This window comes from Rhipicephalus microplus, chromosome 3, assembly GCF_043290135.1.
Source record: "Rhipicephalus microplus isolate Deutch F79 chromosome 3, USDA_Rmic, whole genome shotgun sequence".
NCBI lineage: Eukaryota > Metazoa > Arthropoda > Arachnida > Ixodida > Ixodidae > Rhipicephalus > Rhipicephalus microplus.
In genome coordinates this window covers 203447631-203458673 of record NC_134702.1, presented here as the reverse complement: position 1 = coordinate 203458673, position 11043 = coordinate 203447631, and positions in this window count along the sequence as shown.

Below are 11043 nucleotides of genomic sequence, written 5' to 3'. Positions count from 1 at the left end.
CGAGGCGCGTTTAAGTATCAAGCCGAAGAAAAGCGAGATATGTTCCCCGACGACTAACTTCCTTGGTCACGTTGTGGAGCAAGGGTTGCTACAACCCCAGAAGGACACATCAGACAGAATCGTGTCAGCGAAACGGCCGGAAAGTAAGAAAGAGCTTCGAGCTTTTCTCGGACTTACCGGCTACTATATACCGAGAGTTTGTGCCCAACTATGCCGAGCTTTCACATCCACTTACCGAGCTCACGAAGAAACGAAGTTCTAATAAGCTAGACTGGCGTGACAAGCTTCAGGATGCATTTCAAAAGCTCAAGGCAATGATGTCAAGGCGACCCATACTGAAAGCACCTAACCTTGAAAGGCCTTTTGTATTGCGCACTGAGCGTCATCACGGAGTTTTGGGAGCTGTCCTCCTAAAAGAACACAATGGTCTCTTGCATCCAGTGTGCTACGCCAGTAGAAAGCTGCTACCTCGTGAATCGGCATATTCTACAATTGAGAGAGAATGCATCGCCATCGTGTGGGGTGTCCAGAAATTTCATGTGTACGTCTACGGCAGGCCATTCGTTTTGCAATCGGACCACCAGCCACTGAAATACATCTACTCTGCCCGAGAAATCAACACACGAGTGCTACGCTGGAGTCTACTCTTGATGAACTATGACTTTCACGTAGAATACATTCAGGGCTCAGATAATGTCGGTGCCGGCTATCTTAGCCGCACATCTCTTACCACTGACTAGGCTTTCCGATTACTCGTATAGACACACAAAGAACTCATGACGCGAGTAATACGTTCTCTTCTCTATGAACATGCCTACCCTTCTTTTCCCACCGTTTCGCTGTTCTTGAACTGGGGGAAAATGTGGTAAAAAAACGATGCCCTGGAGAGTGTGCGTCAAGCCTTGACGTAGAAAATGGGTGTGCGGGGCCGATTTAGTATTTTAGGGTGCGCGGGAATCATAATGATGAAGATAGCGGTGAAACTATGAGCTCGCCTATGCGCGTGCTTGTGCGCGTACCTCGTGAAAAGCTCCCAAACCACGGGGACAGCTCGGCTAACCCCAGAGAGCAGAGCGCAAGGACAACTTCGGGCCACGCCCCGGATGCTCGTTCTGACCCTCCGTGTCCGGGCCTCGTCTCGGCGTTGAAGTCCTCACGGCCAGCTGCTGTTCTGGCCTCGGAGTGAGACGCTGTCCCAGGTCTGTTCGCGGAAGTCGGCTGCACGCTGTTCTCGGTGGTGTACAGGCAAGCCCAGGCGTTGCCCACCGTACTGGCATGCCCCTGGCGGTTATCTTCTAGGCAGGGCCCCGCCTCGGTACGAACTCCGCAAGCACAAGGCACACCGCATCCTGACTACCAGAGAGCTCAAGGTCAAGCGCAACGTTCACGCTCGAAGAGTAGAACGTGAGTGGACAAACTAGAGCATTAACTCCCTTCCGAGTAGGACAGTGAACGCGTGTATATATGTGTGAGTTTATGTTGTGTGTATCCCCTTGTCTGTCTTCGTGTATGTAAATGTCTCTCGTTGTCCTAGAACGTCCTCTGTCCTCATCTGGCTAACCTGCGCCCACAGTTGCCCACAAATTTTGGCGAGCCTGCCAGCATAAATCGGCCTTACCTTCTTGCCGAGAGCCAGACGGGTGAGACGAACCGATGGATTTAGAAAAATTGCACGCGATTGGAGCGGAAATGGGTCTAACGGGATCGGCCCTACTGGAATGGGTTGACGTGGAGCGCGTTATCGAGAGGGACCTTCGTGCGCAAGTTCATGACGACCAGCGAGAAAAGACAGCGCTGGAGGAAAGACGGCTGCAAGCCGAGGAGCGCGTTTTGCAGTTGAAGCTTAAGTTGCAAGAGCAGACGACTGGTTCGAACGTGGTAGAGATCGCAGGGTCCCCAGCTGTAATGGATAGCTGCGGCCCGCACAAGCTATTGCCACCGTTCAACGAGATGCGAGATGACCTCGATGCATATCTGCAGCGTTTTGAGCACGTCGCGGTGTCTCGGGAGTGGCCTCGGAGCAAATGGGCCTTTTCGCTCAGCTTGTGCCTGACGGGAGAGGCGTTATCCGTGATTAGTCGACTTGACTCTGCTTCCGCCACCGACTATGATCAGGTGAAGGCAACATGGCTGTTACGATTCCGGTATACGGCTGAAGGATACCGCGAGAAATTTCGCAAGGTGAGACCAGAGGACAAGGAGACGGGGCTCCAATATGCTTCTCGCATAGCAGGTCATTTCGACCGTTGGATGGAGCTGGCAAATGTCGAGAAAACATATGACGCTCTTCGCGACGTAATGATTTCAGAACAGTTCATGAAGGGATGCTCACCCACCCTTAGGATATTTCTGAAGGAGAGGAACTGTAAGAATTTGCAATCTTTAGCGCAGAACGCAGACTGCTTTCTGTAAGCCCAAGATTTGTTCAATTTGGGCAAGAATAAGCTATCTAAGGAGAGCTCAGCAGATGCTCGTAAAGCAGAAACTGCTAAGCGCCAGTTCAAGGGCCAAAGTCTCTGTTTCTTGAGCAATAAGACAGGGCACCGGGCGTCTGAATGCTGGTCTCGGACAAGAAATAAGCAGTCAGCAACAGGCTGGTCGAGTGGCAGAAACGGTTCGTCTATGGAGACAACTCGAACCCAGGAAAAGAATTTGGCGTCGTGCATGCTGTCACCCAAAGAAGGAGACAACGCTGACACACCGGAGAAACCGGATGAAGGGTACGTCGTACTCCAGACTGGGGAGACTATCCCGGTCGTGAATACGACGTTGTCGCATACCCCAACTGTGGCTGATGTCGGAACTCTGCCTTTAGTGAGAGGATTGCTTGGGGGCAAAACTGTATCTGTACTTCGAGATACGGGATGCAACACGGTAGTGGTACGAGAAAGGCTTGTCCCGGAAGAGAAGTTTACGGCCATTAGAAGTCCGGTTTTTCCGCTCAATAGAACAGTGCACTACTTGCCGGAGGCAATCGTTTCTATTGACACACCGTTCTTCACCGGTGTCGTGCGAGTTAAATGCATGAAGAACCCTCTATACGATGTCGTGCTAGGCAACATCGAAGGTGCCCTATCTACTGAGCTAGAATATTCGCACAAGCCTCAGCAGCACCGTGAGAGGCATCGTGATTGCAGCGGAGGGAAGGTAGGCAGAAAACTCGCTAACTCGCCCGTGCCCATCATCGCGGATGACACGCAAAGTGATGTCGGAAACGAATCAGGCTACTTTCCGATGACAGTAGAGACAACTTTCACACCTCATGGACCCGCAGATCAAGTACCACTAGGTGATAGTGCTGCAGCAGTGAAAGAAACGCGCCTTAACCAGGCTACCTGTTCTGAAAGCCACTACCACAATCATAAAGTGACGCTTGAGGAATACCAAAGAAATGACCCATCGTTACGGCATTGTTCAGAGAGTCTTGGTAAAATTTGTAAAAAGTTGCTTGTAAAGAATCGCGAAACCTGCTTCTTTTTTGTCGATGGTATCTTGTATCGGAAGCACAAGTTACTCTCGGAGAAGGAAGCCGAGCAACTGGTCGTACCGAGACAACTGCGAGAGACTGTGCTCAAACTAGCACATGAAGGTATCCTCGCCGGACACCAAGAGATATCCCGAACATTTGACCGTATTTTTGCCAAATTCTTCTGGCCAGGTGTTCAATCAGAAACCAAGAGGTTTGTGGAGTCTTGCGATATCTGTCAGCGGACTGTCACACGCCATTTTGTTGGTCGGGCTCCACTAGGTACCATGCCAATCATTGAGGGCCCGTTTTCACGTGTGGACATCAACATCATTGGTCCTTTGTCTCCGACAACTTCCAAGGGCAACAGGTACATTCTAACCATGGTGGATTTTGCAACGAGATATCCAGACGCCATCGCACTTCCTTCAAGTGAAAGCAAGGTCGTGGCAGAGGAACTAATGGAAATGCTGTCGCGAGTTGGTCTACCGCGCGAAATTGTTAGTGACCACGGGAAAAGCTTCGTGTCGTCAGTTATGAAGGAGTTCAGCCAGCTACTATCTATCAGGCAATAAACGACAACCCCCTACCATCCGATGGCAAACAGGTTAGTGGAGCGATTCAACGGCACATTGAAGCAAATGCTCCGCCGAAAGAGTCAGAAGCCCGAAAAATTGGGACCGCTACCTCGGCCCCCTCCTTTTCACGTATCGGGAGATGCCACAAAGGAGTACCGGATACTCGCCGTTCGAGTTATTCTATGGCCAATACGTTCACGGCCCAATGACAATTTTGAGAGACTTGTGGACTAACCCAAAGTTGGATGACGCGACCAAGTCAACCTACGAATACATCGTAGAATTGCGAGAACGTCTGCAACGAACCTGTGAAATAGCATCTCAGGACCTTACGAAGGCACATGTTCGTCACAAGACTTACTATGATCGCAAGGTGAAGAAGCGGGACTTAAGCGTGGGTGACAAAGTTCTCGTGCTGATACCTGCCGATCACAACAAACTGATACTAACATGGAAGGGCCCCTTTAATGTCATAGGCAAGAAAAGCCCATTGGAATATGCTGCGGACCTCAGTTAAAAAACAACTGTCTTCCACATCAACATGCTCAAAAAGTATGAGCTGCGGAATGCCTCGGACACGTCAACGACGACAGCTGCTGCTGTAACGTCAATCCATCAAGTGAAAATCGAAGGCACAGAGAATTTATTACATGCCCCACTTGCATAAACGCAGAATTGGAAGAATGTGGCTGTAGCACCCAGCCTTACTAAAGAACAAAGAAACCAAGTCAACGAGCTCCTTTTCCCCTACAGCGACATATTTTCTGATTTACCGGGAAAGACTGATGTTGTGAAGTGCCAGCTCAAATTGACCACCACTCAGCCCATACATGTCCGACAATACCAAATACCTTTCCCTGTTAAGGAAGCCATTGAGAAAGAGATCCAGCAAATGTTACGGCTGGGCTTAATAGAGAAGTCTACATCTGCTCATCAAGTGCCGATTGTGGTTGTAAAGAAGAAGGATCGCACGATGCGCCTCTGCATTGATTTTTGTCAACTTAACAATGTGGTCGTTCTGGATGCGGAACCGATTCCCCGCGCTGACATAATGTTTGCACGACTTACTGGGCGTCAATGCTTTTCGAAGTTTGACTTCACAAAAAGATATTGGCAGGTACCAATGGCCAGTACGTCAAAAGAAGCTAGAGCATTATCCTGTGACTCGGGTCTATACCAATTCCGGGTTATGCCTTTTGGCATAAAGACTGCACCTGCCATGTTCAACCGATTGATGAGAGAAGTCGTCGGCGACATTCCCAATGTCTATTACTACTTTGATAATGTTCTTGTTGCGACCGCAACATGGGAGAATCACATGGTCACATTACGCCATGTATTTCAACGTGTGCGCGAGGCGCGTTTAAGTATCAAGCCGAAGAAAAGCGAGATATGTTCCCCGACGACTAACTTCCTTGGTCACGTTGTGGAGCAAGGGTTGCTACAACCCCAGAAGGACACATCAGACAGAATCGTGTCAGCGAAACGGCCGGAAAGTAAGAAAGAGCTTCGAGCTTTTCTCGGACTTACCGGCTACTATATACCGAGAGTTTGTGCCCAACTATGCCGAGCTTTCACATCCACTTACCGAGCTCACGAAGAAACGAAGTTCTAATAAGCTAGACTGGCGTGACAAGCTTCAGGATGCATTTCAAAAGCTCAAGGCAATGATGTCAAGGCGACCCATACTGAAAGCACCTAACCTTGAAAGGCCTTTTGTATTGCGCACTGAGCGTCATCACGGAGTTTTGGGAGCTGTCCTCCTAAAAGAACACAATGGTCTCTTGCATCCAGTGTGCTACGCCAGTAGAAAGCTGCTACCTCGTGAATCGGCATATTCTACAATTGAGAGAGAATGCATCGCCATCGTGTGGGGTGTCCAGAAATTTCATGTGTACGTCTACGGCAGGCCATTCGTTTTGCAATCGGACCACCAGCCACTGAAATACATCTACTCTGCCCGAGAAATCAACACACGAGTGCTACGCTGGAGTCTACTCTTGATGAACTATGACTTTCACGTAGAATACATTCAGGGCTCAGATAATGTCGGTGCCGGCTATCTTAGCCGCACATCTCTTACCACTGACTAGGCTTTCCGATTACTCGTATAGACACACAAAGAACTCATGACGCGAGTAATACGTTCTCTTCTCTATGAACATGCCTACCCTTCTTTTCCCACCGTTTCGCTGTTCTTGAACTGGGGGAAAATGTGGTAAAAAAAACGATGCCCTGGAGAGTGTGCGTCAAGCCTTGACGTAGAAAATGGGTGTGCGGGGCCGATTTAGTATTTTAGGGTGCGCGGGAATCATAATGATGAAGATAGCGGTGAAACTATGAGCTCGCCTATGCGCGTGCTTGTGCGCGTACCTCGTGAAAAGCTCCCAAACCACGGGGACAGCTCGGCTAACCCCAGAGAGCAGAGCGCAAGGACAACTTCGGGCCACGCCCCGGATGCTCGTTCTGACCCTCCGTGTCCGGGCCTCGTCTCGGCGTTGAAGTCCTCACGGCCAGCTGCTGTTCTGGCCTCGGAGTGAGACGCTGTCCCAGGTCTGTTCGCGGAAGTCGGCTGCACGCTGTTCTCGGTGGTGTACAGGCAAGCCCAGGCGTTGCCCACCGTACTGGCATGCCCCTGGCGGTTATCTTCTAGGCAGGGCCCCGCCTCGGTACGAACTCCGCAAGCACAAGGCACACCGCATCCTGACTACCAGAGAGCTCAAGGTCAAGCGCAACGTTCACGCTCGAAGAGTAGAACGTGAGTGGACAAACTAGAGCATTAACTCCCTTCCGAGTAGGACAGTGAACGCGTGTATATATGTGTGAGTTTATGTTGTGTGTATCCCCTTGTCTGTCTTCGTGTATGTAAATGTCTCTCGTTGTCCTAGAACGTCCTCTGTCCTCATCTGGCTAACCTGCGCCCACAGTTGCCTACAAAGAGCAAGACGAACTGTTAGAGGAACACGACGACTGCCTCCTTACAGTTTTTCACATGAAACCACAGATGACAACCCCGCCGAGGTTTGTCGTGACAGTTCTACTTTCTGGTAAGCCACTCAAGATGGAAGTAAACTCGGGCTTGGTGTTCTCGATAACAATTGGAGTGACTTTCACTCGCCTCTGGCCTCATGATGCTCCCGAGTTCAAAGAACGCAAGCTTGTTTTACGGACATGGTCGGGAGAATGTCTAGACATCATGGGTTGCATGATCAACGATGTTTTCTTCAAGCACAACAAAGCTCAGCCACCATTGCTCGTGGCTGGAGGAGTGAGAGCCAGTTTGTTAGGAAGAAATTGGTTAAAAGAACTGGGAATTACGACGCATGGACTCAACAATATTGCCACGTTCTTTTGTTCACGTGTTTACACTCATTGCTGAAATTTGTGAGCATAACCACTGCTTACCCCCCGCCTCCCGCAGCTCTGCCATTCCTCTTGCGACGCAAATGTTGCGGGTGACCGAAGGTTGCTAACTGCCTCCAACAACGTCTTCCAAGTCAGGTGATTTAGGAGCACCGACTGAAATAATGGCGCTCGAGCGAGGCGGAGTGGTGGCTTGTTCTTCCAGCACATTCACGGCGTGGTTTCCTGACGGTGTGCGCGGTGGTAGTGCTTATTTTGTGAATAACGTTATCGTGTTTGTTCTTATTGCGCCATGAAGCAATAAGAAGTCCATGCCAAGGATGACATCTCTCGAGCAACGCTGTAGTACCAGGAAGTCTACAGGATAAATACGGTTGTTAATGGTGACTCTCGCTGTACAAATTCCTGCCAGCGTTACGAGATGACCTCCTGCTGTGTGGCTTTCGGGGCCTTCCCGAACTGTCCCAACTTTCTCCAACTTCACGACGAACAACTCACTGATGACGGAATAGTCGGCTCCAGTATCAACGAGAGTGGTCACACTGTGGCCGTCGATAAGAACGTCGAGGTCACTAGTTCGCCCTTTCATGTTGCAGTTAGGGCGTGGCATAGACTGCGTCGGCTTATTCCGCTGCTTCCATGTTGCGTGGTCAGGTCACATTCGGTAAGTGAGGTTTCGTCGTCGGGACTTTGCCTGGTTGGCCTCGTTTTCGGAAAGCTCCGTTGCGGCACCGTTCTCATCGAAAATTTGGCAGACCCCAATTACGAAACATCACATCATAACTGAAAAAAATCCCAGACCACTTCGTCAGAGACCGTAAAGGGTGGTTCGACGTCTCGACCCACTTGATTACGACATTGTACCTGATAGCATCAAGAACTCTCAACGACGCCGATCGCGACCTGAAGTCGTCCATGTCGCTCGCCTCAAGCCATTTCATGCGCGTTAACGAACTTAAACAGTGTTTTTTGTATTATTGCTGTATCGTAAGTTATATCGTACTTTCTTGCATTATTGTTGTACCTTCATCTTCCTTTAGAGCATCGGGACAATGCCTTTTTCATGAGGGGGGGCAATGTCACGTTTTTTTCTCAAGATTTGTTATCGCCCCAATACACAACCTGACTCTCAGCGCAAACCGCGCCTGCAGTTTTCGAGAAGCTTCAGGAGTGTAGTAGACCATTTCGATAAGATCACGCCAACTCCGCGAATTGTACAGCTTATTCTGGAACTTACGTCACCACTAGCGATGATGCTAGAACATTCGATGGCAAGTGTATGCCGACGCGCTTCACCACTTGTCAGTTGATGTAAGTGTATGCCGACGCGCTTCGCCACTTGCAGTGCATGCAGGGGGCCGACCCTGCATGCACTGCTATCAGTGCAAGTGTGCTACCGTAACCCGACTTTCTGTTTAGCAGGCACAGGTTCACCCAAAACAGTTTGGTCTGACCATTCCGTCTCCACCTTCAACCACGTCACGACCCCCTGACAATATCACTGGAAGAAGCATTGAAGACACCTTAGCGATGATCATTCCGGGTTTTCGACTATGCTCTCATTGGACATCCAGGCCCACCTGTGCGCATAAACCTGACTAAAGACGCGACACCCAAGTTTTTGAAATGCCGGCAGATGCCATTTTTTCTTTGCGATGCCATCTGTCGAGAACTCGACAAGCTCCAGGCTCAATGCAGAATTGAGTACATCGCCACCTCGACCCGTGGTAGTGGTGAGGAAGAAGAATGGCTGTTTCAGGTTGTGCAGGGACTACAAAAGCACTGAATCTAAGTATCAAGCCAACTGCACATCCTTTGCCGATGGCAGCTGAGTTGCTTGCAACTCTTTGATGTGGACATATATTCTCGTAGATTGATTTAACAAAGGCTTACCAACAACTGCATGTCGACAAGGCCATGTCAGCGATGATGACCATCAATACAAATAAATGATTGTACACGGTAAAGCAGCTATCAATCGGCGTTACAGCATCACCATCTATATTTCAACCCTTCATGGATACTCAGCGCGCTGAACTGCCAGGCGTTTGCGCCTATTTGGACGACATTCTCATCTTGGGAGCGTAAAGTAGAGTAAAGTGGAGAGCATTTAGATTGATTGGAAGCAGTTCTGCAGCGTTCGCAAAAGACAGACCTTAAAGCCAACAAAGAAAAGTGCATAGTTGGTGTACGCGAATTCCAGTTCTTGTGCTACAATATGAGCTCTAAGGGTGTTGAGCCAACGTCTGAAACAGTTGAAGCAATAACGAGTGCACCAGAACCAACAAACAGGGCGAAACTGCAATGCTTTTTAAGAATAATAAGCTTTTACAGCCAATTTCTCCACTACAAGGCATCAAGTGCCGAAACTATACATCGCTTATTAGACAAAGAAACTAAGTCGCGATGGGAAGCTCCGCACAAGGCTGCATTCAAGAAATTTGAAGACACACTAGTGAATGTACGGTCCTTGCGCATTGCGATGACTCTCGTCCACTGATGCTGAGTCGTAATGCCTCGCCTTGTGGCTTAGAGACAGTACTTGTGCAGCTGGACGGGAATGGACAAGAAATACTAATAGCCAGCGCATCAAGAATGCTGAAAAAACGCGAGAGAAATTATTCTCAGCTTGATAGAGAAGGCCTCGCTATTGTGTTTTGAGTCACGCATTTTCACCAGGCCGGTCGACATGTGCTCACCCTGGCAGACCATAAGCCACTTCCTGGAATCATTTGCCCTAGCAAACACAATCAGAAAGTGCTATCACCGAGCATGCTTCGTTGGTGCGTGATTTTGAGTGCCCATGATTACGAGTTGAGTGTACAGAGAAGGGTAAAGGCGCCAGAATACAGATGCACTCAGTAGACTTTGTCTGGCTTCCAATGTCGATGAGCTGACGACACCAGGGGACGTGTTAACGATTGAAGGACTGTGAAAACCTGCACTGACGGCTGAGAGGATAGCCAGATTGACAATGGAAGACCCCACACTTTCTTAAGTTCATCATGGGCTACAAAAAGGATCAACGGCATCATGGCAGGGCACAAGTTTTCAACCGTACAAGAGTCGGGTGGAAGAACTTTCCGCGCACCGTGGTTGTCTGTTATGAGGCACACGAGCCATGGTTTCTACAAAAGCAAGAGAGGAAGCGTTGAATCCCCTTCATACAAATCACCCGGGAATGACTACGGTGAAACGTTTCGCTCGAAGTCACTTGTAATTCCCTGGTTTAGACGTCGACATAGAGTTGAAGGTGCGATCATGCGAGACTTGTCAAGTGCACAGCCGCCTTCCTTCCGCGTTGGGGCGATTCCGGAATGGCCCCATTCAAATTAACCATGTAAGGTTGTTCATGTTGACTTTGGAGGGTCGGTGAACAAAAAGTTTTTTTTTCATCGTAGTGGATGTATTCTCTAAATGGTTAGAAGTAAGGCAAGTTCCGTCACAGTCTACTCTCGCTGCAACGGATGTGCTTTGATTACTGTTCGGCACTTTTGGCATACTGCAAGTCATTGCTTTAGATATTAGAACGCCCAAAATGCCACTCTCTTTCAAGTTGAACATGATCAAGCGCATAAAATCAGCTTCATATCAGCCGGCAACAAATGAGCAAGCAGAACGCATGGTGGCAGAAGT